We start from the raw sequence: 17,369 nt of genomic DNA on the forward strand, positions 1-17,369 counted from the left end.
AACAGAAAAACAACTAGAAAGCTGAATAAACACATTCAGATTTCTAGATATTGCACTTTTCTTTTGCGTTTTAGGGGTCATAGGTCAGATCAGTGGTCATGGTTGATATGCATGGACTAAAAAACAAACTTGAAACCATTTTTCTCAGATTCACTGTTTGTGTAGATGCTGTTTGTCTTTTCTAGGGCAGTAGTTCAGGTGGCTGTTTGTGTAGACTGCTCCTTGTCTTTGTAGGGCAGTAGTTCAGGTGGCTGTTTGTGTAGACTGCTCCTTGTCTTTTCTAGGGCAGTAGTTCAGGTGGCTGTTTGTGTAGACTGCTCCTTGTCTTTGTAGGGCAGTAGTTCAAGTGGCTGTTTGTGTAGATGCTGTTTGTCTTTTCTAGGGCAGTAGTTCAGGTGGCTGTTTGTGTAGATGCTCCTTGTCTTTGTAGGGCAGTAGTTCAGGTGGCTGTTTGTGTAGATGCTGTTTGTCTTTGTAGGACAGTAGTTCAGGTGGCTGTGTGTGTAGATGCTCCTTGTCTTTCTAGGGCAGTAGTTCAGGTGGCTGTTTGTGTAGATGCTCCTTGTCTTTGTAGGACAGTAGTTCAGGTGGCTGTTTGTGTAGATGCTCCTTGTCTTTCTAGGGCAGTAGTTCAGGTGGCTGTTTGTGTAGATGCTCCTTGTCTTTGTAGGGCAGCAGTTCAGGTGGCTGTTTGTGTAGACTGCTCCTTGTCTTTCTAGGGCAGTAGTTCAGGTGGCTGTTTGTGTAGACTGCTCCTTGTCTTTGTAGGGCATTAGTTCAGGTGGCTGTTTGTGTAGACTGCTCCTTGTCTTTGTAGGACAGTAGTTCAGGTGGCTGTTTGTGTAGATGCTGTTTGTCTTTGTAGGGCAGTAGTTCAGGTGGCTGTTTGTCTTTGTAGGACAGTAGTTCAGGTGGCTGTGTGTGTAGATGCTGTTTGTCTTTGTGGGACAGTAGTTCAGGTGGCTGTTTGTGTAGATGCTGTTTGTCTTTTCTAGGGCAGTAGTTCAGGTGGCTGTTTGTGTAGATGCTGTTTGTCTTTGTAGGACAGTAGTTCAGGTGGCTGTTTGTGTAGACTGCTCCTTGTCTTTTCTAGGGCAGTAGTTCAGGTGGCTGTTTGTGTAGGTGCTGTTTGTCATTTCTAGGGCAGTAGTTCAGGTGGCTGTGTGTGTAGACTGCTCCTTGTCTTTTCTAGGGCAGTAGTTCAGGTGGCTGTGTGTGTAGATGCTGTTTGTCTTTGTAGGACAGTAGTTCAGGTGGCTGTTTGTGTAGATGCTGTTTGTCTTTGTAGGACAGTAGTTCAGGTGGCTGTTTGTGTAGATGCTGTTTGTCTTTGTGGGACAGTAGTTCAGGTGGCTGTTTGTGTAGATGCTGTTTGTCTTTGTAGGACAGTAGTTCAGGTGGCTGTTTGTGTAGACTGCTCCTTGTCTTTTCTAGGGCAGTAGTTCAGGTGGCTGTTTGTGTAGACTGCTCCTTGTCTTTTCTAGGGCAGTAGTTCAGGTGGCTGTGTGTGTAGATGCTCCTTGTCTTTTCTAGGGCAGTAGTTCAGTGGCTGTTTGTGTAGACTGCTCCTTGTCTTTTCTAGGGCAGTAGTTCAGGTGGCTGTTTGTGTAGATGCTGTTTGTCTTTGTAGGACAGTAGTTCAGGTGGCTGTTTGTGTAGACTGCTCCTTGTCTTTGTAGGACAGTAGTTCAGGTGGCTGTGTGTGTAGATGCTGTTTGTCTTTGTAGGACAGTAGTTCAGGTGGCTGTTTGTGTAGATGCTGTTTGTCTTTGTAGGACAGTAGTTCAGGTGGCTGTGTGTGTAGATGCTGTTTGTCTTTGTAGGACAGTAGTTCAGGTGGCTGTTTGTGTAGATGCTGTTTGTCTTTGTAGGGCAGTAGTTCAGGTGGCTGTTTGCGTAGATGCTGTTTGTCTTTGTAGGACAGTAGTTCAGGTGGCTGTTTGTGTAGATGCTGTTTGTCTTTGTAGGGCAGTAGTTCAGGTGGCTGTTTGTCTTTGTAGGACAGTAGTTCAGGTGGCTGTTTGTGTAGATGCTGTTTGTCTTTTCTAGGGCAGTAGTTCAGGTGGCTGTTTGTGTAGATGCTGTTTGTCTTTGTAGGGCAGTAGTTCAGGTGGCTGTGTGTGTAGATGTTGTTTGTCTTTGTAGGACAGTAGTTCAGGTGGCTGTTTGTGTAGACTGCTCCTTGTCTTTGTAGGGCAGTAGTTCAGGTGGCTGTTTGTGTAGACTGCTCCTTGTCTTTGTAGGACAGTAGTTCAGGTGGCTGTGTGTGTAGACTGCTCCTTGTCTTTTCTAGGGCAGTAGTTCAGGTGGCTGTTTGTGTAGATGCTGTTTGTCTTTGTGGGACAGTTGTTCAGGTGGCTGTTTGTGTAGATGCTGTTTGTCTTTGTAGGGCAGCAGTTCAGGTGGCTGTTTGTGTAGACTGCTCCTTGTCTTTGTAGGACAGTAGTTCAGGTGGCTGTTTGTGTAGATGCTGTTTGTCTTTGTAGGGCAGTAGTTCAGGTGGCTGTTTGTGTAGACTGCTCCTTGTCTTTCTAGGGCAGTAGTTCAGGTGGCTGTTTGTGTAGATGCTGTTTGTCTTTGTAGGGCAGTAGTTCAGGTGGCTGTTTGTGTAGATGCTGTTTGTCTTTGTAGGGCAGTAGTTCAGGTGGCTGTTTGTGTAGATGCTGTTTGTCTTTGTAGGGCAGTAGTTCAGGTGGCTGTTTGTGTAGATGCTGTTTGTCTTTGTGGGACAGTAGTTCAGGTGGCTGTGTGTGTAGACTGCTCCTTGTATTTCTAGGGCAGTAGTTCAGGTGGCTGTCCTTGCTCTTAGTCTGCCTCCTGTCTCTCCTATCATCGTAGACAGTTGTGGAAAAAGTACCCAATTGTCATACCTGAGCAAAAGTCTAAAAATATTTGGTTCTAAATATACTTAAGTATGAAAAGTCAAATTAAAAGTATAAATCGTTTCAAATTCCTTCTATTAAGCAAAGCAGGCGTCACCATTATCTTGTTTTTAAAATGTATGGATAGGGGGCACATACCAAAACGAAGACGTAATTTACAAAAGATGCATTTGTGTTTCCTGACTCCGCCAGATCAGAGGCAGTAGAGATGACCATGTGTTGTCTTGATAAGTGAATTAGACCATTTTCCTGTCCTGTCTAAGCATTCAAAATGTGACGAGTACTTTTGGGTGTCAGGTAAAATGTATAGATTAAAAAGTACATTATTTTCTTTGGGAATGTAGTGATGTAAAATTATCAACAATATAAATTCAAAAGTAAAGTACAGATACCCCCCAAAAAACGACTTATGTAGTACTTTATAGTATTTTTACTGAAGTACTTTACACCACTGGCCATGGTTACACCTTCCTGAAAACAATGACTCCATACTTTGCTGAAACCTGTTCTGCCAGTTCATGTCCTTCAAGACTAGAATGTTCCATTGTGGTTACCCAAAAAGATGACAAGATAGTTCACACATTCATCATCCAGGGTTACTGTCAAACATATATGTTACATTTCTGGTTGGTCCATAACTTGTTTCCTGCTTGTAGCAGGCCGTGTTAACAGGAATCCTTTTCTCTAACTAGAAGTCATGTGATTTCATGAGAATATTTTTCTGCAGTGAGAATGTAATGCAAGTCAAGGTGTCCCTGGATGAATGTCAACAAGATTTATAAACAGCATTATTAAATTAACTGTTGTAATAAAAAAAAATCAATGCTGTCATTTTCTTTATGTTGGTTAGATTTTAAAACGTTTGATTGTCACAGACACCAGATAGATGCAGAGAAATGTGTTGTTTTACAGGGTCAGCCATACGGCGCCCCTGGAGCAAATTAGGTGTAAGTGCCTTGCTTAAGGGCACCAACAGATTTTTACCTTGACGGCTCAGGTATTCAAACCAGCAACATTTCAGTTACTGACCCACCACTCTAACCACTAGTCTATCTGACCATACCAGTTACTGACCCACCACTCTAACCACTAGTCTATCAGACCATACCAGTTACTGACCCACCACTCTAACCACTAGTCTATCTGACCATACCAGATACTGACCCACCACTCTAACCACTAGTCTATCTAACCATACCAGTTACTGACCCACCACTCTAACCACTAGTCTATCTGACCATACCAGGTACTGACCCACCACTCTAACCACTAGTCTATCTGACCACACCAGTTACTGACCCACCACTCTAACCACTAGTCTATCTGACCATACCAGTTACTGACCCACCACTCTAACCACTAGTCTATCTGACCATACCAGTTACTGACCCACCACTCTAACCACTAGTCTACCTGACCATACCATACCAGTTACTGACCCACCACTCTAACCACTAGTCTACCTGACCATACCAGGTACTGACCCACCACTCTAACCACTAGTCTATCTGACCATACCAGTTACTGACCCACCACTCTAACCACTAGTCTATCTGACCATACCAGTTACTGACCCACCACTCTAACCATTAGTCTATCTGACCATACCAGTTACTGACCCACCACTCTAACCACTAGTCTACCTGACCATACCATACCAGTTACTGACCCACCACTCTAACCACTAGTCTACCTGACCATACCAGGTACTGACCCACCACTCTATCCACTAGTCTATCTGACCATACCAGTTACTGACCCACCACTCTAACCACTAGTCTATCTGACCATACCAGTTACTGACCCACCACTCTAACCACTAGTCTATCTGACCATACCAGTTACTGACCCACCACTCTAACCACTAGTCTACTTTGAGCACTTGCCTTGGGCCTCCACTGAGTATCCATGTGTCAAGCAGTACAGAGAAACCCCCTCTAGATGACAGCAGAGGCTCTTGGATCTACCCTGTCTATCCACCAGTTTAGTGACCTTGTTCCATCAATATGTCCATACTACTTCACAACCCATTTCAGGTCTTGACCAGCAATGTCCCATTGGGCTCAACCAAGCCGAGAGTGAGGTTCTAGAAAGAGGACTGACTTTCATACCAACTCCTAAACAGGTGGACTGACTTTCATACCAACTCCTAAACAGGTGGACTGACTTTCATACCAACTCCTAAACAGGTGGACTGACTTTCATACCAACTCCTAAACAGGTGGACTGACTTTCATACCAACTCCTAAACAGATGGACTGCCTTTCATACCAACTCCTAAACAGGTGGACTGGCTTTCATACCAACTCCTAAACAGGTGGACTGACTTTCATACCAACTTCTAAACAAGTGAACTGACTTTCATACCAACTCCTAAACAGGTGGACTGACTTTCATACCAACTCCTAAACAGGTGGACTGACTTCCATACCAACTCCTAAACAGGTGGACTGGCTTTCATACCAACTCCTAAACAGGTGGACTGACTTTCATACCAACTCCTAAACAGGTGGACTGACTTTCATACCAACTCCTAAACAGGTGGACTGACTTTCATACCAACTCCTAAAAAGGTGGACTGACTTTCATACCAACTCCTAAACAGGTGGACTGACTTTCATACCAACTCCTAAACAGGTGGACTGACTTCCATACCAACTCCTAAACAGGTGTACTGACTTTCATACCAACTTCTAAACAAGTGAACTGACTTCCATACCAACTCCTAAACAGGTGGACTGACTTTCATACCAACTCCTAAACAGGTGGACTGACTTTCATACCAACTCCTAAACAGGTGGACTGACTTCCATACCAACTCCTAAACAGGTGGACTGACTTTCATACCAACTTCTAAACAAGTGAACTGACTTTCATACCAACTCCTAAACAGGTGGACTGACTTTCATACCAACTCCTAAACAGGTGGACTGACTTCCATACCAACTCCTAAACAGGTGGACTGACTTTCATACCAACTCCTAAACAGGTGGACTGACTTCCATACCAACTCCTAAACAGGTGTACTGACTTTCATACCAACTTCTAAACAAGTGAACTGACTTCCATACCAACTCCTAAACAGGTGGACTGACTTTCATACCAACTCCTAAACAGGTGGACTGACTTTCATACCAACTCCTAAACAGGTGGACTGACTTCCATACCAACTCCTAAACAGGTGGACTGACTTTCATACCAACTTCTAAACAAGTGAACTGACTTTCATACCAACTCCTAAACAGGTGGACTGACTTTCATACCAACTCCTAAACAGGTGGACTGACTTCCATACCAACTCCTAAACAGGTGGACTGACTTTCATACCAACTCCTAAAAAGGTGGACTGACTTTCATACCAACTCCTAAACAGGTGGACTGACTTTCATACCAACTCCTAAACAGGTGGACTGACTTCCATACCAACTCCTAAACAGGTGGACTGACTTTCATACCAACTTCTAAACAAGTGAACTGACTTTCATACCAACTCCTAAACAGGTGGACTGACTTTCATACCAACTCCTAAACAGGTGGACTGACTTTCATACCAACTCCTAAACAGGTGGACTGACTTTCATACCAACTCCTAAACAGGTGGACTGACTTTCATACCAACTCCTAAACAGGTGGACTGACTTTCATACCAACTCCTATACAGGTGGACTGACGTTCATACCAACTCCTAAACAGGTGAACTGACTTTCATACCAACTCCTAAACAGGTGGACTGACTTTCATACCAACTCCTAAACAGGTGGACTGACTTTCATACCAACTCCTAAACAGGTGGACTGACTTTCATACCAACTCCTAAACAGGTGGACTGACTTTCATACCAACTCCTAAACAGGTGGACTGACTTTCATACCAACTCCTATACAGGTGGACTGGCTTTCATACCAACTCCTAAACAGGTGGACTGACTTTCATACCAACTCCTAAACAGGTGGACTGACTTTCATACCAACTCCTATACAGGTGGACTGACTTTCATACCAACTCCTAAACAGGTGGACTGGCTTTCATACCAACTCCTAAACAGGTGGACTGGGAGGAGCTCCGGAGGGGATCTACACGTCTATCATAGAAGATTGAAGTTATCAGATCATTGTGAATATGAAACAGATTTTCCTCAGATACTATTTCCAAACCCCTCACATTGGGAACCTCAGTTGGAGTCAGAAACTATACAGACTCTGATACGTAGGGATGTGGTTTCCTTTTCACAATTCAGAACCAGACCTTTTTTATCAGCTTAACCTTACAAATGGTTAAAAATCAAGCTCTAGAAATATAGTGATTAAACCAGTAGATAAGGGTCTCAGATTGTTGTAATGGATAAAGTGAATATCTTCTTGAAGCCAATAGACAATAGGATCATGTTAAACACTATGTTCCATTGTCCCACTCAACACAACTGGAAAACACAAAGATTAATCCAGGAGATAAACTGTATGAGGATAAGTACATTACAGATAAACAGATGGTCTGTCTTTTTGGGAAAGATTCTCCAAGGCCCTGGCAGTTTTACTTACTGCCTAAAACACATATCTCCTGAGACGTGGGCGGTTCCCTGCGGCTGACCAATAGGAAGTGATTGTGTCTCAGAGACGTGGGTGGTTCCCTGCAGCTGACCAATAGTAAATGATTGTGTCTCAGAGACGTGGGCGGTTCCCTGCGGCTGACCAATAGGAAGTGATTGTGTCTCAGAGACGTGGGCGGTTCCCTGCGGCTGACCAATAGGAAGTGATTGTGTCTCAGAGACGTGGGCGGTTCCCTGCAGCTGACCAATAGGAAGTGATTGTGTCTCAGAGACGTGGGCGGTTCCCTGCAGCTGACCAATAGTAAGTGATTGTGCCTCAGAATCTTACTGTATTGCTAAATATATAGACTTTTATATCAACCCTCTATCCCAGAAACACCCAGCTATGTTCAGGGTACTGATGAATGAAGGGTTTATTACTATTGTAGTACTGACTTTAATATCAACCCTCTATCCCAGAAACACCCAGCTATGTTCAGGATACTGATGAATGAAGGGTTTATTACTATTGTAGTACTGACTTTAATATCAACCCTCTATCCCAGAAACACCCAGCTATGTTCAGGATACTGATGAATGAAGGGTTTATTACTATTGTAGTACTGACTTTAATATCAACCCTCTATCCCAGAAACACCCAGCTATGTTCAGGATACTGATGAATGAAGGGTTTATTACTATTGTAGTACTGACTTTAATATCAACCCTCTATCCCAGAAACACCCAGCTATGTTCAGGATACTGATGAATGAAGGGTTTATTACTATTGTAGTACTGACTTTAATATCAACCCTCTACCCCAGAAAAACCCAGCTATGTTCAGGATACTGATGAATGAAGGGTTTATTACTATTGTAGTACTGACTTTAATATCAACCCTCTACCCCAGAAACACCCAGCTATGTTCAGGGTACTGATGAATGAAGGGTTTATTACTATTGTAGTACTCTTTTTATTAACTTAGCTACTGACTTGTTCTATTGTTGTTGCATTGTCAAGAGGTTAACCTGCAAGGAAGCATTTCAGTACATAATACTTGTATTGTACTTTATATTATTATAGATATTTTAGGGTTGCCATGGACTTCAAGCAGGCAATGCCATCAGGTCCAAACCCAAAACAAGGAAATTGTAGGAGACAGGCGTGTTGGAGTTTCCTGCCAGCATGACCACCCGCTTCACTTCCTGAACATGAAAAAGGCTGAAAGGTGGGATGCAGTAATAAGGAGTTTTTTTCAGTTTCTTTTTCAGTATTTTATTTCAGTGTTGATTAATTTAGTTAATTTAGTAAATTGTATTTAGTTATTTAGTGCAGATAATGATGTACTTCTTCTGTAGTTTGTCAAATGCAGTGAACCTGCTGAGAGATGAAGGAGGGGATGAGAGGCCAGAACATCATCTTCATGGAGGACATTGATGCCAGATGCAGTGAACCTGCTGAGAGATGAAGGAGGGGATGAGAGGCCAGAACATCAGTCTCATCTTCATGGAGAACATTGATGCCAGATGCAGTGAACCTGCTGAGAGATGAAGGAGGGGATGAGAGGCCAGAACATCAGTCTCATCTTCATGGAGAACATTGATGCCAGATGCAGTGAACCTGCTGAGAGATGAAGGAGGGGATGAGAGGCCAGAACATCAGTCTCATCTTCATGGAGGACATTGATGCCAGATGCAGTGAACCTGCTGAGAGATGAAGGAGGGGATGAGAGGCCAGAACATCAGTCTCATCTTCATGGAGGACATTGATGCCAGATGCAGTGAACCTGCTGAGAGATGAAGGAGGGGATGAGAGACCAGAACATCAGTCTCATCTTCATGGAGGACATTGATTCCAGATGCAGCTACATGTGCAAGTAATGAACCTTTTTTTATTCAAGATCTCATTGACTTTAACATTTGAAAAGCAGTTTCTCCAACAATAGTTTTAACATGAACATTTTGTCCATAACTTTTTAGAGAAACTTTCCTGAATTGAAGCATGGGACCAAATTGGTTGTTCCAGGTTTCCATGCTGATGGACATGACACCATTAGGGATTGGGGCAGGAATGTCAGTGTAGTTATGTTGTAGGAACAACACTGGACACCATTAGGGATTGGGGCAGGAATGTCAGTGTTGTTATGTTGTAGGAACAACACTGGACACCATTAGGGATTGGGGCAGGAATATCAGTGTTGTTATGTTGTAGGAACAACACTGGACACCATTAGGGATTGGGGCAGGAATGTCAGTGTTGTTATGTTGTAGGAACAACACTGGACACCATTAGGGATTGGGGCAGGAATGTCAGTGTTGTTATGTAGTAGGAACAACACTGGACACCATTAGGGATTGGGGCAGGAATGTCAGTGTTGTTATGTTGTAGGAACAACACTGGACACCATTAGGGATTGGGGCAGGAATGTCAGTGTTGTTATGTTGTAGGAACAACACTGGACACCATCAGGGATTGGGGCAGGAATGTCAGTGTTGTTATGTTGTAGGAACAATACTGGACACCATTAGGGATTGGGGCAGGAATGTCAGTGTTGTTATGTTGTAGGAACAACACTGGACACCATTAGGGATTGGGGCAGGAATGTCAGTGTTGTTATGTTGTAGGAACAACACTGGACACCATTAGGGATTGGGGCAGGAATGTCAGTGTTGTTATGTTGTAGGAACAACACTGGACACCATTAGGGATTGGGGCAGGAATGTCAGTGTTGTTATGTTGTAGGAACAACACTGGACACCATTAGGGATTGGGGCAGGAATGTCAGTGTTGTTATGTTGTAGGAACAACACTGGACACCATTAGGGATTGGGGCAGGAATGTCAGTGTTGTTATGTAGTAGGAACAACACTGGACACCATTAGGGATTGGGGCAGGAATGTCAGTGTTGTTATGTTGTAGGAACAACACTGGACACCATTAGGGATTGGGGCAGGAATGTCAGTGTTGTTATGTTGTAGGAACAACACTGGACACCATTAGGGATTGGGGCAGGAATGTCAGTGTTGTTATGTTGTAGGAACAATACTGGACACCATTAGGGATTGGGGCAGGAATGTCAGTGTTGTTATGTTGTAGGAACAACACTGGACACCATTAGGGATTGGGGCAGGAATGTCAGTGTTGTTATGTTGTAGGAACAACACTGGACACCATTAGGGATTGGGGCAGGAATGTCAGTGTTGTTATGTTGTAGGAACAACACTGGACACCATTAGGGATTGGGGCAGGAATGTCAGTGTTGTTATGTTGTAGGAACAACACTGGACACCATTAGGGATTGGGGCAGGAATGTCAGTGTTGTTATGTTGTAGGAACAACACTGGACACCATTAGGGATTGGGGCAGGAATGTCAGTGTTGTTATGTTGTAGGAACAACACTGGACACCATTAGGGATTGGGGCAGGAATGTCAGTGTTGTTATGTTTTAGGAACAACACTGGACACCATTAGGGATTGGGGCAGGAATGTCAGTGTTGTTATGTTGTAGGAACAACACTGGACACCATTAGGGATTGGGGCAGGAATGTCAGTGTTGTTATGTTGTAGGAACAACACTGGACACCATTAGGGATTGGGGCAGGAATGTCAGTGTTGTTATGTTGTAGGAACAACACTGGACACCATTAGGCATTGGGGCAGGAATGTCAGTGTTGTTATGTTTTAGGAACAACACTGGACACCATTCGGGATTGGGGCAGGAATGTCAGTGTTGTTATGTTGTAGGAACATCACTGGACACCATTAGGGATTGGGGCAGGAATGTCAGTGTTGTTATGTTGTAGGAACAACACTGGACACCATTAGGGATTGGGGCAGGAATGTCAGTGTTGTTATGTTGTAGGAACAACACTAGACACCATTAGGGATTGGGGCAGGAATGTCAGTGTTGTTATGTTTTAGGAACATCACTGGACACCATTAGGGATTGGGGCAGGAATGTCAGTGTTGTTATGTTGTGGGAACAACACTGGACACCATTAGGGATTGGGGCAGGAATGTCAGTGTTGTTATGTTGTAGGAACAACACTGGACACCATTAGGGATTGGGGCAGGAATGTCAGTGTCACCTTTGAGAGGCAAAAACCTGCTCTGTGCTGGGAGGAGCAATATGTTGCAATGCCCCAGCAACATACAATTGCAATGTATGTAATTCATTATAAATGACTAAACAGAGTTGTTATTTTTCAACATGCATTATTGTATGCCCTCTGTAATCCATGTTTTATTTTCAGGGTACAGCAGGGAAGTGGAGATGGAACAGCTGTTTTTCAGCTTGTGCATTTCAATTGGTACTTCCTCAGTTTTTCACAGTGTAATTGTTAGATCAATGAATATAATTGATCTCCCTGGTCAAAGTATTTAGAACCTTTCTGATGACAGAAAACTGAAGACGATGGAGAGGAAGAACAGCCTCCTCCATTGATGGTCCCCCACCAGCAGTCTCTTCCAGACTGCACTCCACAGACTGCAGAGGAACAGATTGATGGTCCCCCACCAGCAGTCTCTTCCAGACTGCACTCCACAGACTGCAGAGGAACAGATTGATGGTCCCCCACCAGCAGTCTCTTCCAGACTGCACTCCACAGACTGCAGAGTAACAGATTGATGGTCCCCCACCAGCGGTCTCTTCCAGACTGCACTCCACAGACTGCAGAGTAACAGATTGATGGTCCCCCACCAGCAGTCTCTTCCAGACTGCACTCCACAGACTGCAGAGGAACAGATTGATGGTCCCCCACCAGCAGTCTCTTCCAGACTGCACTCCACAGACTGCAGAGGAACAGAATGATGGTCCCCCACCAGCAGTCTCTCCCAGACTGCACTCCACAGACTGCAGAGGAACAGATTGATGGTCCCCCACCAGCAGTCTCTTCCAGACTGCACTCCACAGACTGCAGAGGAACAGATTGATGGTCCCCCACCAGCAGTCTCTTCCAGACTGCACTCCACAGACTGCAGAGGAACAGATTGATGGTCCCCCACCAGCAGTCTCTTCCAGACTGCACTCCACAGACTGCAGAGTAACAGATTGATGGTCCCCCACCAGCAGTCTCTTACAGACTGCACTCCACAGACTACAGAGTAACAGATTGATGGTCCCCCAACAGCAGTCTCTTCCAGACTGCACTCCACAGACTGCAGAGTAACAGATTGATGGTCCCCCACCAGCAGTCTCTTCCAGACTGCAGAGTAACAGATTGATGGTCCCCCACCAGCAGTCTCTTCCAGACTGCACTCCACAGACTGCAGAGGAACAGATTGATGGTCCCCCACCAGCAGTCTCTTACAGACTGCAGAGGAACAGATTGATGGTCCCCCACCAGCAGTCTCTTCCAGACTGCACTCCACAGACTGCAGAGGAACAGATTGATGGTACCCCACCAGCAGTCTCTTCCAGACTGCAGAGTAACAGATTGATGGTCCCCCACCAGCAGTCTCTTCCAGACTGCACTCCACAGACTGCAGAGGAACAGATTGATGGTCCCCCACCAGCAGTCTCTTACAGACTGCAGAGGAACAGATTGATGGTCCCCCACCAGCAGTCTCTTCCAGACTGCACTCCACAGACTGCAGAGTAACAGATTGATGGTCCCCCACCAGCAGTCTCTTCCAGACTGCACTCCACAGACTGCAGAGGAACAGATTGATGGTCCCCCACCAGCAGTCTCTTCCAGACTGCACTCCACAGACTGCAGAGGAACATATTGATGGTCTCCCACCAGCAGTCTCTTCCAGACTGCACTCCACAGACTGCAGAGGAACAGATTGATGGTCCCCCACCAGCAGTCTCTCCCAGACTGCATTCCACAGACTGCAGAGGAACAGATTGATGGTCCCCCACCAGCAGTCTCTCCCAGACTGCACTCCACAGACTGCAGAGTAACAGATTGATGGTCCCCCACCAGCAGTCTCTTCCAGACTGCACTCCACAGACTGCAGAGGAACAGATTGATGGTCCCCCACCAGCAGTCTCTTCCAGACTGCACTCCACAGACTGCAGAGGAACAGATTGATGGTCCCCCACCAGCAGTCTCTCCCAGACTGCATTCCACAGACTGCAGAGGAACAGATTGATGGTCCCCCACCAGCAGTCTCTTCCAGACTGCACTCCACAGACTGCAGAGGAACAGATTGATGGTCCCCCACCAGCAGTCTCTTCCAGACTGCACTCCACAGACTGCAGAGGAACAGATTGATGGTCCCCCACCAGCAGTCTCTTCCAGACTGCACTCCACAGACTGCAGAGTAACAGATTGATGGTCCCCCACCAGCAGTCTCTTCCAGACTGCACTCCACAGACTGCAGAGGAACAGATTGATGGTCCCCCACCAGCAGTCTCTTCCAGACTGCACTCCACAGACTGCAGAGGAACAGATTGATGGTCCCCCACCAGCAGTCTCTTCCAGACTGCACTCCACAGACTGCAGAGGAACAGATTGATGGTCCCCCACCAGCAGTCTCTTCCAGACTGCACTCCACAGACTGCAGAGGAACAGATTGATGGTCCCCCACCAGCAGTCTCTTCCAGACTGCACTCCACAGACTGCAGAGGAACAGATCGATGGTCCCCCACCAGCAGTCTCTTCCAGACTGCACTCCACAGACTGCAGAGTAACAGATTGATTTTCCTCCACCAGCAGTCTCTTCCAGACTGCAGAGGAACAGATTGATGGTCCCCCACCAGCAGTCTCTTCCAGACTGCACTCCACAGACTGCAGAGGAACAGATTGATGGTCCCCCACCAGCAGTCTCTTCCAGACTGCACTCCACAGACTGCAGAGGAACAGATTGATGGTCCCCCACCAGCAGTCTCTTCCAGACTGCAGAGTAACAGATTGATGGTCCCCCACCAGCAGCCTCTTCCAGACTGCACTCCACAGACTGCAGAGGAACAGATTGATGGTCCCCCACCAGCAGTCTCTTCCAGACTGCACTCCACAGACTGCAGAGGAACAGATTGATGGTCCCCCACCAGCAGTCTCTTCCAGACTGCACTCCACAGACTGCAGAGTAACAGATTGATGGTCCCCCACCAGCAGTCTCTTCCAGACTGCACTCCACAGACTGCAGAGTAACAGATTGATGGTCCCCCACCAGCAGTCTCTTCCAGACTGCACTCCACAGACTGCAGAGGAACAGATTGATGGTCCCCCACCAGCAGTCTCTTCCAGACTGCACTCCACAGACTGCAGAGGAACAGATTGATGGTCCCCCACCAGCAGTCTCTTCCAGACTGCACTCCACAGACTGCAGAGGAACAGATTGATGGTCCCCCACCAGCAGTCTCTCCCAGACTGCACTCCACAGACTGCAGAGTAACAGATTGATGGTCCCCCACCAGCAGTCTCTTCCAGACTGCACTCCACAGACTGCAGAGGAACAGATTGATGGTCCCCCACCAGCAGTCTCTTCCAGACTGCACTCCACAGACTGCAGAGGAACAGTTTGATGGTCCCCCACCAGCAGTCTCTTCCAGACTGCACTCCACAGACTGCAGAGGAACAGATTGATGGTCCCCCACCAGCAGTCTCTTCCAGACTGCACTCCACAGACTGCAGAGTAACAGATTGATGGTCCCCCACCAGCAGTCTCTTCCAGACTGCACTCCACAGACTGCAGAGGAACAGATTGATGGTCCCCCACCAGCAGTCTCTTCCAGACTGCACTCCACAGACTGCAGAGTAACAGATTGATGGTCCCCCACCAGCAGTCTCTTCCAGACTGCACTCCACAGACTGCAGAGGAACAGATTGATGGTCCCCCACCAGCAGTCTCTTCCAGACTGCACTCCACAGACTGCAGAGGAACAGATTGATGGTCCCCCACCAGCAGTCTCTTCCAGAATGCACTCCACAGACTGCAGAGTAACAGATTGATGGTCCCCCACCAGCAGTCTCTTCCAGACTGCACTCCACAGACTGCAGAGTAACAGATTGATGGTCCCCCACCAGCAGTCTCTTCCAGACTGCACTCCACAGACTGCAGAGGAACAGATCGATGGTCCCCCACCAGCAGTCTCTTCCAGACTGCACTCCACAGACTGCAGAGTAACAGATTGATGGTCCTCCACCAGCAGTCTCTTCCAGACTGCAGAGGAACAGATTGATGGTCCCCCACCAGCAGTCTCTTCCAGACTGCACTCCACAGACTGCAGAGGAACAGATTGATGGTCCCCCACCAGCAGTCTCTTCCAGACTGCACTCCACAGACTGCAGAGGAACAGATTGATGGTCCCCCACCAGCAGTCTCTTCCAGACTGCAGAGTAACAGATTGATGGTCCCCCACCAGCAGCCTCTTCCAGACTGCACTCCACAGACTGCAGAGGAACAGATTGATGGTCCCCCACCAGCAGTCTCTTCCAGACTGCACTCCACAGACTGCAGAGGAACAGATTGATGGTCCCCCACCAGCAGTCTCTTCCAGACTGCACTCCACAGACTGCAGAGTAACAGATTGATGGTCCCCCACCAGCAGTCTCTTCCAGACTGCACTCCACAGACTGCAGAGTAACAGATTGATGGTCCCCCACCAGCAGTCTCTTCCAGACTGCACTCCACAGACTGCAGAGGAACAGATTGATGGTCCCCCACCAGCAGTCTCTTCCAGACTGCACTCCACAGACTGCAGAGGAACAGATTGATGGTCCCCCACCAGCAGTCTCTTCCAGACTGCACTCCACAGACTGCAGAGGAACAGATTGATGGTCCCCCACCAGCAGTCTCTCCCAGACTGCACTCCACAGACTGCAGAGTAACAGATTGATGGTCCCCCACCAGCAGTCTCTTCCAGACTGCACTCCACAGACTGCAGAGGAACAGATTGATGGTCCCCCACCAGCAGTCTCTTCCAGACTGCACTCCACAGACTGCAGAGGAACAGTTTGATGGTCCCCCACCAGCAGTCTCTTCCAGACTGCACTCCACAGACTGCAGAGGAACAGATTGATGGTCCCCCACCAGCAGTCTCTTCCAGACTGCACTCCACAGACTGCAGAGTAACAGATTGATGGTCCCCCACCAGCAGTCTCTTCCAGACTGCACTCCACAGACTGCAGAGGAACAGATTGATGGTCCCCCACCAGCAGTCTCTTCCAGACTGCACTCCACAGACTGCAGAGTAACAGATTGATGGTCCCCCACCAGCAGTCTCTTCCAGACTGCACTCCACAGACTGCAGAGGAACAGATTGATGGTCCCCCACCAGCAGTCTCTTCCAGACTGCACTCCACAGACTGCAGAGGAACAGATTGATGGTCCCCCACCAGCAGTCTCTTCCAGAATGCACTCCACAGACTGCAGAGTAACAGATTGATGGTCCCCCACCAGCAGTCTCTTCCAGACTGCACTCCACAGACTGCAGAGTAACAGATTGATGGTCCCCCACCAGCAGTCTCTTCCAGACTGCACTCCACAGACTGCAGAGGAACAGATTGATGGTCCCCCACCAGCAGTCTCTTCCAGACTGCACTCCACAGACTGCAGAGTAACAGATTGAGGACCAATCTGGAGGGAACCTTCAGTCTGCTGCTAGAACGGAGGTTCCTCTGTGGCCTGAAAATATGCAGGTTATAGATATATATTCAACAATAGGAACAAGTCAACTCATATCAGTTCTATGATCATTCTGGGTGGACAAACACAATAATAATGTTTATTTGTATCTGTTTCTGAACTTGGTTTCTGTTGCTAATGATCTATTGTTGGATGGTAATCAGAGTAATTTTATAGCAGCTTTAGGTCATTTTTTATTAATTTTTTGTTTAGATTGGATTACCTTTAACATATTTTCTGTCTGTATTATCTGTTATCAATAGATGGTCAAGGTATTGATTATGTCACACTCTGACCTAGGAGAGCTGTGTTTTCTCTGTTTAGCTAGGCCAGGGTGTGATAGGTGGGTTGGCAATCTATGTTTTATTTTCTATGTTTTGGCCGGGTA

This window comes from Salmo trutta, unplaced genomic scaffold (assembly GCF_901001165.1).
Source record: "Salmo trutta unplaced genomic scaffold, fSalTru1.1, whole genome shotgun sequence".
Classification (NCBI taxonomy): Eukaryota; Metazoa; Chordata; class Actinopteri; order Salmoniformes; family Salmonidae; genus Salmo; species Salmo trutta.